Source organism: Numida meleagris, chromosome 2, assembly GCF_002078875.1.
Source record: "Numida meleagris isolate 19003 breed g44 Domestic line chromosome 2, NumMel1.0, whole genome shotgun sequence".
Lineage (NCBI taxonomy): Eukaryota > Metazoa > Chordata > Aves > Galliformes > Numididae > Numida > Numida meleagris.
In genome coordinates this window covers 45,110,744-45,127,804 of record NC_034410.1, presented here as the reverse complement: position 1 = coordinate 45,127,804, position 17,061 = coordinate 45,110,744, and positions in this window count along the sequence as shown.

Below are 17,061 nucleotides of genomic sequence, written 5' to 3'. Positions count from 1 at the left end.
CACTGGGCTACACTCACTGGGCCCCAGTCTGATGCTGGGAGGACACGGGAGGAAAAGAAATAGTGGGAACAGGAAAGAAGGGCAGAAACAAGAAAACAAAAATACTGAGTCAGGATCAGCCCACCCTGCAGCCACATAGCCCTGGTAGCTGGCACTGCCTGAAAGGCAGGGATAAGGTGATTTCTGCGTTGTTTTCCATTTTGTTTTGTTTCCCAGCTTGTTTAACAGATAGCCCTACTTTATTCATTTGGAACTTACCTAAAACTTCAGGTTAAGTATGCAGTAGCCTATCATAAGATTTACAGGCAACGTGAATGAGACATTCATTCTAAGTGCCCTGAGAGAGACACCAGGAGCAGCCTCCTGTGACCAGCAGCACTGGAGGTCAACTTGTGGCCATTAGTACTGGCTGTTTGTCACCTCCTCCTCAGCAAAAATGATGTGGATTTAAGGTCAGCAAGCTGCTTCTCTTAACCATGAGGCTTTTTCTGTGTTAATGTTTCATATCCATTTTCTCCCCGAAGAGAAAAACTTTCAGCTAGAAAACCTTTTCTCTTGGATTAGATGCTACTGGCAATGCAAAAATAATAATAATAAAACTTTCAGATTAACAATGTTTTTCAAAGAGTGAATCGGATGACCGATATCTTCATTTAATAACCTCTTTTAGCTACTCCTGCTTATACAAGAACATAATTTCCCTCTCTCATTTTATTTTGGGAAGTTCAGCAGTGCAAGGATGATACATAAGGATCACAAAGTAAACTTGGAAGCTGGAGATGCAGAAAGAATATTTGTTAAAAAGTATATAATTGTAAGTGCCAGCTTTTCTATAAAAAGGAAGCTGAGAAGCATGCTATGAATGTTCATTTGCAAAGTTTCAAGCTGTGACTGTGTAGCTGTGAATTTCATTCCACTATTGTCAAAGCACCGCATTGGTAATTGGCAAGAATGGATGGCTAGCCACATACAAAGTAACAAAAGTTACAAGATCAGCAGCAGCTAAATATACTTGCTTCTTCAACAAAGTGTATAATCTACTTTTATTCTTTTTCATCCAAGAGCTGTGTGATAGGTGATGGAGAATAAAGTCAGGATATAAACTGGAAGTGCAGTCCCCGTGGCTTAAAGCTGGGATCGAAGTCATTGCTCTGACCTTCTTTCTGCTCTTAGGCAGACCACAGCACTGCGAGAGGGGCCAAGCAACAGCAGCACCCAGTGAGTGCCCATCAGCAAGCTGCCCAGCAAACTCTTCGGGGACCACCAGGTGCTCAGAGGCATTAAATCATATGGTTGTAGCTGCAAATGGTGCTCCCCAGGGAAAGCATCACCAACTGGGAGAGGGAAGGTGGAAGTAGGATCTCAACAATATTGGGTGGCACATGGTGATGCGACATCACCATGTGATGTGACATAGCACTCAACGTGATGGGCTGCAACTTGGTACAACAGCAGCTGTGAATGGGGTAGGAATTTCACCTCAGTAGTAACCCAGACTGCAGAATATCTGCTATAAATTCCCACAATGTGAGAAAGATGCTGCGAGTAAAAAGATTGTACCTTTTTTGGAACAGCTGCGAATCACTTGACATTTAGGCAATAGTGTAATACAAATAATAAATAATAATTTGGCTAGAGTCTCTTGGATCCTTTAATAGATGCAACACTTGAGCTGCTGGTGTCTCTTGAGCATTTTTGAAATGTTATCGGAAAACACAGGTGAAGGAAGATCCCACTGGTAGCTCTGAATGTCCTCTAATGATTCCCTATCCAGATAATTTGCTTAGACTCATCACCTTTGCTATCATAAATCAAACTCTGATGTGATTTCCAGTCCCTTAGCTACCCACACAGAAAGGATATTGTATTAGGATGTTTTCTGTTGCGTTTCATCCCCTCCTTCAAACAAGAAGTTTGGTAGAAATCAAAGCAAGTTTTGAAATTATAGGGAATTTGAAAGTGTTCCTTTTTTTTCAGATGCAGAAATGGCTCCATCTAGTCCTTTATTTTGATGGAGTGTCTAAAGTAAAGCATTTCTGGGGATAAGGACTGTTTTTACAGTGTCTGAATACTGTGAGAGTTGGGTGGAGGCTTACAAAGTCCAAAGACACTGTCTTTGTGTTGCTTACTCTGTAGCAAAATGGAAAAACTTATAATTTGATTTCTGGTTGCTTCACACAAAATTAGCTTTCAAAGACAAGGGTTGTGCCACTCCAGCTATTGTCCTGGAATAGTAAATTGGGAATGGACTGAAAACGAGAAAACCACTAGTGGCAACACTGACTGGGTAAGAAGAAGGGAACTGCTAATAAAGTATGCAGAAGCACATCTAGCAATCTTTCAGTCGAGAAAGGGTGCTTCTAAAACAAGCAGGAAGCAGGAGTACTCCAATTATTGAAGAATTTACATTATGCACGGAAATGTGGGTATTTCAAACCCTGTTTAGTTTTGAACATGCCAAAACCAAAATCTGTTTAAGACAGCAGTGAACAAAAATCACATGTCCATCCCCAAAAAGACGATTTGGGCCCAAAACTGAAATTCCATGAATTGATTTCAGCCCTTTCCAACTTGTCTCATCTCAAATGTAGTGCAAAACCAAAAGGCGCTGCTTTCATCTGAGTTTTTTCCTTCTAATCGCCTCCCAGAATAAAATTCTGAACAAGAGGCTCAGGTTGTGGAATGCTTCCCTTCCAACATCAGGGCCACTTCTCCCAGTGGGTTATACTTCCCCCTGCACCTTCATGACCTGCAGTATCGGTGTGGCAATGTGGAGGCAGGTATGGAAGGAACGTGGCCAAGCAGTGTCCTGAGAGGGTTTGCAGGGAGTGAGAAGAGATGCAAGGAGTTGTGCAAAGGCACTGATGAAAGGGATTGCTATGGGGAAAAGACTAGAAATTGAAGTGACTGCTGCAGGCAGGCAGGGAGAGGTATGAAAGAGAAGCAGCAGATGGAAAAACCTGGAAAAGATGCTGGATTTAAAGGGCAGCAGTAAGGCATGATCCCAACAGGGGAATGTTTGCCACAAAAAAAGAGAAGCGTCAAGACCAGAACAGTTAAGTAGCAGGGCAGATTTAAAACTCTCTTTTCTTAAGTGTGGTGAATGCCAGAATGCTTTAAATATGTTCATTTTCAGCTAGCATTTTGTGTGTAAGGGGAACAGGTTAAACTCTTCCCCAAGGTTGAAAGAGAAAGAGACCTATGGAATAAAAGGGGACATTTTCCTTTGCTTATCTCATCTGGAGGTGAATGACCCATCTGGAGCCAAGTGAAGGACAATGGCGAATGGCATCTTTTCAAAGAAAGCAGTGATCTCTGAGCAGGAATTCCTTCCCTGGCAGGAGTGGTCCTGTGAGAAAGGCGACAGGTGATGCAGAGATGTATTGGGTAAGAGGTGTCAGAGACACACTGATAAACGTTTTCAGGATCTGAGAAAGAAAGCTTGAGCAGATGTGCTGCTCTCTGCCCAATAAGGATGCTGCTGAGACAGAGCCCCAGCCTGACTGGTATGCTCCCCCAGCCAACCAAAAAAATGGTAGTTTGTCTCAGAAAGGCGCTCTTGCTTCCCAAGACCACTGCCACCTGTCTCAGCTCCCTGTGAAGTGTCAAGTCCTCATTTTTGCTGTAGGCAAACAAGGGGGTCCAGGCTTTCAAGGCCAGGCCTGCAGACAAGGGGTCCTCTGTCTCCTCACATACCAACGCCATGATTGGTGTCAGTGCATGGAGGCAGCACAAATGCTGGGCTGTGGAGCAAAAGCACTTTGGCAGGAACCTGCAGCTGACCCTCTCTGTCTCCTGCTTCTGCCTCCATCTTGCACGTTCCCCCAGACCAACTCAGGCCATTGCTGGGTCATTGGTCTTGGTCACCAGCCCTGGGGGCACTGGCTACATAACAGCTCAGTCACCAGCTCATCTCTGTTCCCTTCTCCCCCCTCTCCTCCCCACCAAGCAAATGCACTTTCCTAAAGCCTTTCTGTTGCTCTCCGGCTTGGTTTTACTATCACGTCTCCTTCCCTGTTGCACTGAGATTCTGCAGAGAGAAAAAACCCAAGTGTTAAACAGTAATGAATAAACTGACCATGGCACACAGACCCACATGGAATCACATAAGCACAGAATGGCTTGGGTTGGAAGGGACATTACAGACCACCCAGTTCCAACTCCCCACCATGGGCAGGGTTGTTGCCCACCAGACCAGGCTACCCAGGGCCCCATCCAACCCGGTCTTAAGTGCCTTCAGGTATGGGGCACCTACAGCTTATCTGGGCAGCCTGTGCCAGTGCCTCACTGCCCTCTCAGTAAAAAATTTCCTCCTAACATCTAGTCTAAATCTCCCTGCTTCTAGTTTAAAATTATTCCCCTTTGTTCTATCACTATCAGACTGCGTAAAAAGTTGCTCTCTCTCCTGTTTATAAGCTCCCTTTACACACTGGAAATCTGCAATGAGGTCTCCCCACAGCCTTTTCTTCTCCAAACTGAACAAGCCCAACTTCCTCAGCCTTTCTTCATAGGAGAGGTGCTTCAGCCCTCTGATCATCTTTGGGGCCCTCCTCTGGACCCACTCCAAGAGCTCCATGTATTTCATGTTTTGGAGGCCCAGGCCTGGATGCATCACCTCCCTCCCCTTGCTGGCCACCCCTCTTTTGATGAAGCCCAGGATACCGTTGGCCTTCCAGGCTGCAAGTGCACGCTGCTGGCTCGTGTTCAGTTTTTTGTCCACCAAGAGCCCCAAGCCCTCCTCAGGGCTGCTCGCAACGAGTTCTTCTTCCAGTCTGTACATGTAACTGGGATTGCCCCAACCCAAGTGCAACGCCTTGCACTTGGCCTTGTTGAACCTCATCAGGTTCATGTGGGCCCACCCTTCAAGCTTGTTAAGTTCCTTTTGAATGGCATCCCTTCGTTCTGTCATGTCACCTGCACCACTCAGCTTGGTGTCCTCTGCAAACATCTACATATCACAGTCTTAAAATAGTACTGTCACATATCCACAAGCATGGCACAGACTATTTTGAATAGCCTCCTGAACACTCTGGGTATTTTAGAGGGCAGGGTGTTTGCAGACCACAGTGAGTACTATGAGTAAACAGACACAAAAGGCTGTCTCCCCAAAACTAATGTCCAGACACAGTCAAACACACCTCTTATTTAAATGTGAAGTGTTGGTAAGTGAGTCTAGAAGCATTTGGAAGGAGCAGGAGGGACACACATAGGGGGATTTCACTGAAACTGTCCACTTATTATCACCGTGCATTTGTCCATGCTGTCTAAATGCCATTTAGACATAATCTGCTTGGGTTGGCTCCTCTCAGATACCCAGCTCCATCAAGCCCATGGCATTACTACCACACAGCTTTCTCTGGATGTCATCCTACAGGGGCTATGTCAAAGCATAAGGAGGACAGTTCATTCCTTTAACCATATTTCTACTTCCTTTAACTTTAGGAAGAAAACGTGAGCACTGATTATAACATTTTAAAACATCATCTTTCTGTTCCTTTTCTTCACATTTGCCTACGAGAAATAGCTTTTAAAGGCAGAACTTCACTTTCAGTAACTGTAAAGCATGCTGCAACAGAATATATGCTGTTGGGCATATGCAGTGTGGCTGTAATTTCCCCGCCACACAAAGACCATTTCCCCTGGTAACTGAAACACTTCTACCATGTGTTGGGTGACAAAACACATTAGCATATTCCTTATATAGAAACACCATATACCGCTGTGTTTTAAGCATAATTGGGAAGGAAAGTTGTAACATGAGCTCTTGAAAGTTGGATTCAGAAGAGTGAGCATTAATCGCTCCCAAGGAAAAGACTGAGTTGAGATTTGGCTTCCACATTAAGTTCTGGTAGAGATGTAGCAGGCAGCTTGTATTTGCTTTGGGAATTTGGCATGCTCCATTCGATTGCAACTGGCTTGATAAAAATACACATATCTCCTGCATAAACATCAAGGAAATTTGTATTTAATGAAAGCAAGGCTGCATGTGCACACACACAGAAAAGAAAGAAAGGATGAAAAAGAGGCACAAGTGCAACTATACTTAAAATTAGGCAGCAGGTGAACCTTGAGTCAGATCATCTGCTCATCAGAACCTATGTTTGTCCCCTAAATTCACGTATCTAGATCTCTAACTAATGCTGTGCAAGAAATGCTTCCTTTCTTACTGGGGAGTTGATGCATGACTCATGACAAGCAGAAGTCTCATGGTTCCATCCATACCCTATATAGCAATGGCTTCAGCTCAGAGGAAGAGGACTCACATGTAGCCATTTGTTTTTTTGTTTTTTTTTCTTTTCACCTTTGGATAAGCCTTTGAAGGAATAAAGAGCTTCATTCCCAGTATCTCTGAGATAAATGAAAAACTAAGAACATTAGGCCCTATGGCCCAATCCTGCAAATGGCTCTTAGAGAGCAGCCCACCTCATCTGCAGAGAGCCCTGCTTAAAGTCAGGATAACAGAATTACCAGACAGGGAGCCGGACTCTGAGAGGGTAAGCGAATACAGGAAATTACTTGTGCCAGGAACCTGGCATTCGTAAAGCTTGACCCTGCCCTAGCACATCATCCTGTGTGAAATGATGAGGCTTGTGAAGGCTGCTCAATCTGTCTTCAAGGAATAGCACTAATATCAGCCCTTCCAGTCCTGCAATAACAAGATGTGAAGACTTGGTACCTTTAATAGCTTGCTTATAAGTCAGCCTATCCCTCACGCATGTGGCCTCAAGCTATAGTCCTGCAAGGACAAACAACATGCTGTCTTCAGTTTTCCTGCATATCATAGAGGTTTCTGGAGGGGCTTTAAAAACCAAAGCATGGGAACAATGAGCAGAATAATTCTGGACTTGCCTTTCTAGAAATGCCTCCCTCTGCTGCCTACATTCATGTTTTGATATTAAAGTTGCTCTGGAGCCACTGAGGTACTCTTGCCTTTTATGAGGTGTCTGTGATATCCGGGCATAAAATCTAGGGCATGGCTGTGCATGAAGCAGTGCCATTTCCACCCCTCTTTTTCTCTTTGTGGTGCAGCAGCTTCTTTATTCTTCTTTGCTGCAAGCGAAAGGAGAAACTCCTTAACTATTTCTCTTGGCATTTGGTTTTTAAAGATTTTTTTTAAAAAAACACCTATTCTACATATGCTTTACTTTCCTGTTTTCTTTCCCAATTATTTTTAAAAGAATGGCCTCAGCCACATTTACTTAATATTTCTGGTATTTTAGGACTGTAAGTCTCAAATACCAGCATGAACTTCAGATAATGAAATAGTTAGCTTGAAAGAAAATACTCAAGCTGTCCATCAACACTAAGGTTTGATAAGTGACTGAATGCACAGAGCTAGGTATACATGGAATATTTGTAATAGGTTGGTTTTTTTGGGGTTTTTTTTTTTTTTATGCAGAAAGTTACCACAATAACATTTATTAAAATGTTGAGTAAAGGAATAAATAAAAGGTGTTTCTGCAGCATTCCAAGGGCAATGACGGACCAGAGAAATACTTCAGTGTTCTCTGACTAAGAACTCTATAACATGGTCAGGGTGTAAAGGTATTTCAGATCAGGGCATATTGCCCAAGAAAGCATTTAGTTTGGAGATGCTATTTCTGAACAACTGGTTGGTGCTGTAATTGTTTAGTTTCTAATTATTTTATAGCTTAAGTGTAATTACTTCTGCAGAGGAAAATATTGGTTTCTTTTACATCCGTACCACAGAGTAATTTAAGAACAGGTAAAACTTAGCTCCAAATAATAATTTAACACAATTACTCCTTATCTTGCTAAACACTTTCTCATTAATTGAGTATTTCTTGCACTGAACACTCAAAGTTCTTGCCCTCTCAATGGGGATACAGTTCTTAGCGATAGCTCAGCTTTTTAACTGCAGAATTGGATTAAAAACATGTCTTCTCTCTTCTATTACAGTTTTAGGTCCCGATCCACAGCAGTATTCAAGACTAATTTTAAATGTCTGAGTAATTTCATTGTCTACAATGGCAGCACTGTGTAAACTGGCTTTTTCATTTTATGTACAACCAGGCACCACTATTGCACATCAAAACAGACTGCTAAGAGAAAGGAAAATACTTTATTTTCGTGCAACTAAAATACATAAATATGAAACCACAGAAATACCCCTGACTCTTCTCTGGGTATGAATCTACAGGATTAATGCTTGGCTTTCTTGTTGATGATTAGAGACAGTTATCATTGCCTCATTCTCCTTCATTTCACCCACTGATACAATTCTCCTTTAGGAGAAGAAGCAAGAGGATCTGGCATACCTGTTCTTCAGCACTGACAGATGTCACTGTTATTATTATGAGCTTAATCATAATTCAGCTGCATGCAGTATGTTACTGTATCTTACTCTGGATCTAACGAAGCTGGAGATACATTGAAAGAAACCGGGGGGGGGGGGGGGGAGGGGGAAACACCTCTATTTTGCAAGTCAATTGGTGCCAATAAATATCCAGATTTTTTTTCATATGTCTGAGCCAACTTAATTCACTGGAAAGTGTTTATAAATGCCAGAAGTACAGGACATTTTGAGTGTAAAGTACTGCAAGCTGGAAAAAAAAAGGCACTTGGTGACTCAGCTGCATGGCCAGTTTCCTCAAGCCACTCATTATTAACCCAGTGCTCCTTCTGACCTTTTCTTTCTCTCTCTTGAGCAGAGATGAGAATACAACAAGAGGTTGGATGCTTCCCCATCACTCTCAGCCTCCATGCGATCATTTTCAGCTGCAGAATGAGTCAATTTGGGAGGGCTGTTTCTTTACGTTAGAAAGCAATCATTAAGGAAAAATTAAGTAGGTTACCCAGTTGTGTAGAGTATAATGACCTCAATGAATATAGTAAGGTCTCTTGGCAGCTGTGATAGTGAAGTTGCTTTTGAGGTTTGCCTATAGCAAATTTAAAGCTGTTTACAATTTAAAGGTTGTAAAGTTTCTGGTATGGAGGAGGAGAGGATGCAGTACAGGGAGCTAACGTTGTTTTGAGAAATGTGTTGAGGGAATGCTGCCCCTCTTAAAATACATTTCTCCAACATATGGTCAACATGCCATATTTTAACACTTTTACAAGTCAGAGATTTGTGCATTACTCACCAAAGTAAGGTGCAGCTATCACTAGAATACTGCCCTTCCCTTTTCGTTCTGCATTCATCGTCTTGTATCTTTTCTTCTACTTAGAAGTCCATAACCACCTCTTACTGTTACAGTGGGAGTCAGATGGCAATTGCCAGTGAACTTAGTGGGAGCTCAGAAGGACTTAGGAACAAAAAATGAGGCTGGGATTTTGAAAGAAGCTTAAAGAAATTTAAACTGGCACATTACCTGAACTGCTTTCCATTGAGAAATGGTCACTGTCCTACACTCTTTCTTGCACCCTTGAAGGCAAATATGGTAAGGAAAAATTTTAAATTTATTTCCATCTTATGAAGCTTGACCATGTGCCTTAGAATAAAAAATAGAATAGAATAATTTAGGTTGGAGAAGACCTATAAGATCAAGTCCAACCGTCATGTAACACTACCAATTCCACCACCAAACCATGTCCCTAAGTGCTATGTTCACACATCTCTTAAAAATCTCCAGGGATGGGGACTCACCACCTCTCTGGGTAGCCCAATGCCTGACTGCTCTCTCCATGAAGAAATTCTTCCTAATATCCAATCTAAACCTCTCCTGGAACAACCTGAGGCCATTGCCTGGTGTCCCATCACTTGTCACCTAAGGAAAGAAGCTGGCACCCACCTCACTGCAGCCTCCTGCGAGGTAGGTATAGAGCCCTCAAGCCTTCCTTCCTCCAGACTGAAAGTCTCAGTTCCCTCAGCTGCTCCTCGCAGCTCTTGTTTTCCAGTCCCTTCACCACCTTCCTTGCTTTCCTCTGAATGTGTTCCAGCTGCTCAAGCCCTTCTTGTAGCTGGGGCTCAAACTGAACACAGCACTCAAGGTGCAGCCTCATCAATGCTGAGTACAGAGAGAAAATCACTTCCCTGGTCTGCTGGCCACAGTACGTCTGCGGCAGGCCAGGCTGCCATGGGCCTTGTTGGCCACCTGGGCACCCTGCTGGCTCACATTCAGCTGGTTGGTGACCAGCACCCCTGGGGTCTTTCTGCCAGGCAGCTTTCCAGCCACTCTTCCCCAAGCCTGTATCGCTACTTGGGGTTGTTGTGCCCCAAGTGCAGCACCTGGCATTTAGCCTGGTGGAAGGCCATACAAGTGGATGTGGCCCATCAATACAGACCATCAAAGTCCCTCTGCAGAACCTTCCTGCCACCAACCAGATCAACACTCCTGCCCAACTTGGTCCCTGCAAACTTACTGAGGGTGCACTCAATTCCTTCGTCAACACTGCTGACAAAAATGTTAAACAAAATCAGCCCCTGGAGAACACCACTGGTGCCTGGCCACTAGTGGGATTTAACTCCATTGACTGGCCCTCTGGATGTGGCCATCCAGCCAGTTTTTACCCCGTGACAGTCCATCTGTCCAAGCCATGAGCAGCCAGCTTTTCCAGGAGAATGTGGTGGGAAACAGTGTCAAGTGCCTTGCTGAAGTCCAAGTAAATATCCAGTCTTAGTACCACACTTCCCTCAAAGTCTGTGTGATAGCTTTATACTGACTATCAAAGGAAAAGTCACTTAAGGTAAAGCAGATAGGGAACAGCAGAATAAATTGTGCATATATGGTTTAGCTGCATTTATTACCATGATAATCTCTTGTTGCTATGGAGAGACAGGTTTTATAAGTGCCAGCACAATCATGTAATTCAGTGTCATGCTACCAACTTCTGCAAAGATTTCAAAGATGAGTGGCAGAAGTTTCTCTTTTAAATGGGGAATTTTGAGGGACAGAGAACATTCATCCCCATTTGACAGTTTAAGGTTTTCTCAGACATTTGAAAGCACTAGATCTTCAGCACACCTAACGTAATTACCTCTGCCTGTAGTAATTATAATGAAGTCAACACAACACAGAATCCTGAAGTTCATGACATAATGTAGGTATTGTGGTGCTAATTTTTTAAATTCAATAACATATTCCAGCAGATGACACATATTAGAGCTCTTCTTTTCTCTCTCCTGGCACTGACTAACAATGTGTTTTTTAAAAGTGTTTTCTATGCTAGAAGGTAAAAAAAAAAAGGCAAACAGCAACGTGGAAGACTGCCAGGAAGAAAAAGAGAAATACAGTACAAGATTACCTAAGAAAAGTTAATAGTTCAGTGTCACAGTACATACAGAATTCAGAAGCCAAAGACTGCATCTTCAAATCTCATGCAATATTATTCAGAATTTCTTAAAAAGTTTTTTTCACATTTAAGGTTTGTATGTTCAAATTTCCTTCACACCTTTAGAATAGAAAAGGTCATTTCTATAAACATAAATCCCTCTTCCCCCAAGTGATACCAGCATGAGGAATTTTTGAAAAATAGACCTTAGCAATACCAACCCCCATGTGCTATAGAAGCTGGCAGCCCTGCAGCAACAGCTGCTCGAGAAGAGGCACCTGGCAAGTACCATGACCTGCAAACATAAATGTGGTGCAAATGCAGATCCATTTGTGTTGAGTATTCCCTGGATTTCAAAAGGTCAGCAAGAATTGGACTCAAGAGAACTGGAGTTTGCGGAGAAAAGAGCGACACAAGTGCACAAGGCTGTTCTATAGGCAGTGTTAATTTTTAAAATATTAGCAAGAACACAAGAGAGTAAATGTTTTTAATCTGCACATTCTACCTAGTTCTCACTACCTGGCCTGAAAAGTGCACATTTATTCTTACTCACGTTTTCTTTCATCATTACATCTCAGATTTGTGATCAGATAGAAAAAATTCTTAAATAACAGGCAGCAGTATTTGCTTATCAAAACTAAAATTCACATTTTTTTCTTTGCATTTGTAGCAGTTAATCTCACTCCTCACTTCCCCCGGGTAAACTCGCATCTCAGAAACAGACTGGCATCACTCAGAGAAAACAGACAGCAATCAACAACAAAGGGCTCTGCGTTCGCTCCAGCTTTCCAGGAAAGATGGCAATCATCATTTTGGCTAACACCAAGGCTGAACCAGGACATCCAAAGACAAAAGGCTGACATAGAATTATGACAGAAATAAAACTGGATCTAGGAGCCCAGTGTGTACTGCTGTTAGCTACCAGTTTAAAGAAGTGTATTTTCTTTATTAGTTTACCCAGCTGACCACTGAGTTAAATATACCTGTTGTTTTCTAACATTTGTGTGAGCTGTCATCTATGCATTTCAGTAGAATTATCAGTTCAACATTCAGAATTGCTTTACTGTGATATGCATCTGAATGCGTACTTGAAATTTAAATGTGGTAAACATTTAATTAAAAATCTTCACTTGTAAGAGCTAGAATGACAGTAAACAGAACACGAGAATCAAATCTCAGAGCCATCCTCATAAATTCCCTCAAACTCTGTAATGATCTGGTGGGCCATCAGTGCTTGGGTGGCATACATCTGACAGCTTAATCAGTTCCTGCTGAACCAGACTGGGAGGATTTCCACACCTTTGACAGCTTTGGCTCCTAGTCCTGGCTTACTGCAGCAGAAATGCCTGTATTCCCAGCCCAGCACTGGAGCTTCCATCCAGCCCCTGTGCTACAGCATCAATGGCAGAAAAGCTCCAGCACTCCCCTGACCCCCATGGAGTTCTGCAAAGACTTCTTCCTGAAAGATCTCAAGATCTCTTCTTGAGATAAATGTTGTGCAAGGAAGTCCAGTGAAAAGCAAAGGCACCCTAGGATTACCGTAGGATACACTTTCCTTGATAAAGACAATAAATCAAGACGGTTTCCATGGGAATCCTCCCTTCGCATTTCCTACTCCTATCAAGTTTATCCAAGAAATAATTGGAGAAAGCAATACATATTTAATTAAATCCACATCCCTGTGGGAACTGAATGTCTCAAGAAATGGTTTCTGGCAATGGAAAATGAAAACTTTCCCTGCTATTATGTATCCCAGACAAGCACCAGAAGTTGCTTTCATGAGAGAGTTTGGTCGTGCCCTCAGGCACCAGCACTAAACTGTTTGGATGGGCAGTTCATGCCACCTATCGCTCTTCATCCAACTCCTTGACTCTGAGGCCACTTTGGCCTTCTGCCTTATCTATCACAAAGGACTTGAACCTCTGCCTTACCATTATGTGACTGACAGATCCTATCACAAAATGAGCACATCTAGCCGCATGGTTGTCGTTACAAGCAGCATAGAATCACACGCAGCACACGACTACTGCTTCAGGAGCAAGCTGGAAGCCATACCTCTGATCAGCCCTGTCTCTCTTCTGTCGACCCAGTTCACAGCTCACTGAGAGAGGTTTTGCTGAAGGAAGAGAGCAGAAAAGCTATAATGCAAAAAAAAAAAAAAAAAAAAAAAAAAAAAAAAAAAAAAAAAAAAAAAAGAGAGAGAGAGAGAGATGGATTCAGTTCCTGATGTCAGGAAAAGCAGTGCAAGCACGAAACTGTGGAAAGAAGCATGTTTGATTAGCCCTGCTCTCAAATGCATTTTTGTACATGGCTAGAGTTAAGTTCTGTGGAAGCCATGTCCCAAAACCAGGCCACATAAAGGAGAATTTGTTGTTGTGAACAGGAAAGAAGGGGAAACAAAGACACTTCGACATGCTAGAACGTGTATCTTTCTCTCAGACACACAACTAGTGCCGTAAAATTCGCCATGAATAATATTTACATACACCTGATAAGCCTGATTAGTGCTTCTTCAGGAAAACAAAAAAGCATTTCCACCCCTACAGAGCTTCCAAGTCCTCTGATCTTTCCCATGGTCAAGCTTCCGTACACAGAAGAAATCACAGCTTCAGAAGACCTGTAAGACCACATGAGATTAGGACCAGACTGAAGCTTACTGCAGCAAGATCTTTACACAAGATCTGCTTAAAAAATACTTGTTTCTACAGGTGAAAAACAAAAAAGCAGGAATATTTATGTGATTTTCTGTAGCGTCTCTTGACGTGGGAACTTGCATTCCTATCGTTAGTGGAAGTTCAGCACCTTGCCATCAAGGGACACTGCATTATTTAGCAATCACAAAGCAAGGAGAGAGAAAAACAATGTTATTGCTTCTAAGGCTGGGTCAGGTCACCACTTAAAAAATCACCACCACATTATCAGGAGTGGAGACAGGGCAAAAGCTGCATCCAAAGTGATAACTTGTCCCAGTCAAAAGCACTCAGGAATTGCTCAGAAGCCTCCCCTTTCATTCAGGTGCATTTCAGAGAGTGAATTAATTAGCTGGAGGCTTTCAGAAAAGGACTGAATCCTTTATTGGCAGCTCTCAACGTGAAAGCCCTGTCACCCAGGCTGGGAGAGTGACTCACAAATGAAAATGAGGACGAGACAGACAACTGCCACAGTACCCAACCTCCCTCCAACACCAACCCATCAAGCCAGTCAGCTGGCAAATTCTGCTCTTATTGGTCTCACAACATTGTGTAACTAACATTGTGTTGTACTACTCCAAACTGCACCCAGTCGTACACCTAAGTGACAGAATGTCTCTTAATGTAATGCTGAGTGGAACAAACACAGAAAGAAAAGACACTGATTATGGATTGCATGCCTGCTACCAATTTACTTAGTGGTTATCCAAACTGAATCATATTTTTATTTTTAATACAGTTATATCTCCCTTTACCCCTGCCCTCCTCTACATTCTTCCCTATGGCTCAGTGGCTTTTTTTGTTAAATATATAATTCACCAAGCAAATGCGAAAGCTGATATTTCTTTGCCCACGTTTCTCTAGCAAAACCCCTGCAACCATGCTTTTAATGAGGAAGAGTTTTAATAGAAGGATAGAAAGGTTAAATTGGCTAACAGAGAAAAAAAGAACTGGATAAGAAAAAGATCAGGTTTCCATGGAAACAGAGCCACATCCTATAATATTTTTGACTTTCTGCATTTATTTATATATTTCAGCTATATCCGTTTCTAAGCAATAGGTTAAAAAAATGTCCAAGAATTCAGACTTGAGAAAACTGCTTTTAAATAGGGGCCTGGCCCTTCAGCTGCCATAAATAAGCACAGCTTTGCTGAAATCAGCATGGCTAATGACACCATCAGGATTTACACCACTGAAGGATTCAGCCCCACACAGAAACTAAGTGCATGAACACAAGAGGTGAGATGGGAGATTAGCCAGAAGATCTGCACAATGAGAAGCTATCAGAAACCAAGGCATAGGATTATAGGGGGATGCTCTCAAGCACCCTCCCTCTAGGCTATGAGGAAAGGGGAGGTTTCCATGTAGGTCTCTTGCTTCTACAAGGAGTGGAAGGAGAGATGTAGACCTCAGTACGCAGGCAGAAGGACAGAAAGCAGTTCTGGTTTGCCATGCACAAAATAACATAGGGTTAAATAGGCTTACACCTTCAATTTCCATCATAGTCCTAAAATATCTTCGAAAAAGCAGAAGATGTTCTTATGGTTGTAAAGATATGTTGATGGAAACGACTTACAGTTGTCCATTAGTCAGTCAGCCACATACATATTCCACCTTAAGCATTTACTGGTGTGATAATGTATTTCATCAGAAGCAATGTATTTCATTTTTGCTCAGGAGTCCATGCAGCACTGGACAGATGTACTCGGAAAAGACTTAAAACTGCAGCACCAGGCTGCAGTTGAGCAGGGTTAAAAATTCCCTTTCAGAGGACTAAAATAAAAGCAAAATCTGGTTTTGCTAGGATCGATCTGACACCAGAACCATTTCCCATTGCCCACATAAGTGGAGTGATTACAGTTGAACTATATTTTCCCAGAGAGCTCAAACTTAAGCTCAGCTCTGCTGAGAACGTTGATTTTTGGAGTCTTCAAACCTACCTCCAGATCTAAATCGCTCAGCTCTTGCCCATCTCTTGCTGTAAGATGCACGATTTCAGTGAGCATTTCACCAACATGTTTGTCCATCTTTCTGTGCATGGAAAGAACAGAAAGATCAGGAGCCTTATTTAGCTTTTTTCATCTCAGTTTATCTAGCAGAACTTGGAGAGTTTGGTCAATCTAATAAATAATATGACTTGTCTCCTTACAAAGGAGGAACAGAGATTTCTTACAGCATAAAACAGAAACATTCAACCAAGGAAGGATATGCGTCCTGGTGCTATCACTTTGGGGCTCTGTTTTCTCACGCACCACCACCCACCTTACTGCAGCCATGTGCCAAGGCCACCAGTGTCGCTGCAGAAAAGACCTAAATGCAGAAAGCATTTGGCACTGTTAAAATCCCAGTCAAAAAGCAGCAGGTGCAGCTCACCCTGCCAGTCGGCCTGGCTGTCTACTGGGGTCTGATGGACCAGGGCAGGGTGGGAGCCCTCCAGCCCCTTCCTGAGCTCCTCTCTGCAGACTTCAAGCACCTTCATTTCAGCATTTGCCTTGGGCAGGCAGGTAAAGCATCTCTAACATACAGCAACAAAGGTGCTCCGGGAGGCCAGAAGAGACAGGTAGAAGGAGGCGTGATGAGGAGACACCTTGCTCTGGAAACCAGTGAGTTTGTCAGAACATTGCAAACCATGGCATCAGCCACAGGCAAGCAGGACTAAACTTTTTTTCTGGCCACTTCATCCCTCTGATCAGTGGCAACAGAGAACTCCCTTTAGCAGAAGAGGCGTGTTTAGGGTTTCCTTGGGTCCTGCCTCCTGCTCCACATTTCACCACTTCAGGAGGGAGAGGGGGAGTCAAGAAGAGGAAGAAAGTCCTGAAGAAATCCTGCCTGTATCTTTCTCTTATAAAAACTTAGGATTTGCACTGTAATACTGCACTTTCTTTTTAACATTTACAAACATTTAAACATTTAACAATAGGAGTGAAGTTTTACAACAGAAAGGTGATATACATATAAAAGAGTTTCATCTGAAGTCACATAAAATGATTCTGGATGGACAAATCAATATATTTTTCTGGCCAGGCTTTTACCAGATTTCTATTTTGGTTCAAATCTAGACAGTAATTTCTTTCCACTTTACTTACACACCTTCCCTTCCCTTCCCTTCCCTTCCCTTCCCTTCCCTTCCCTTCCCTTC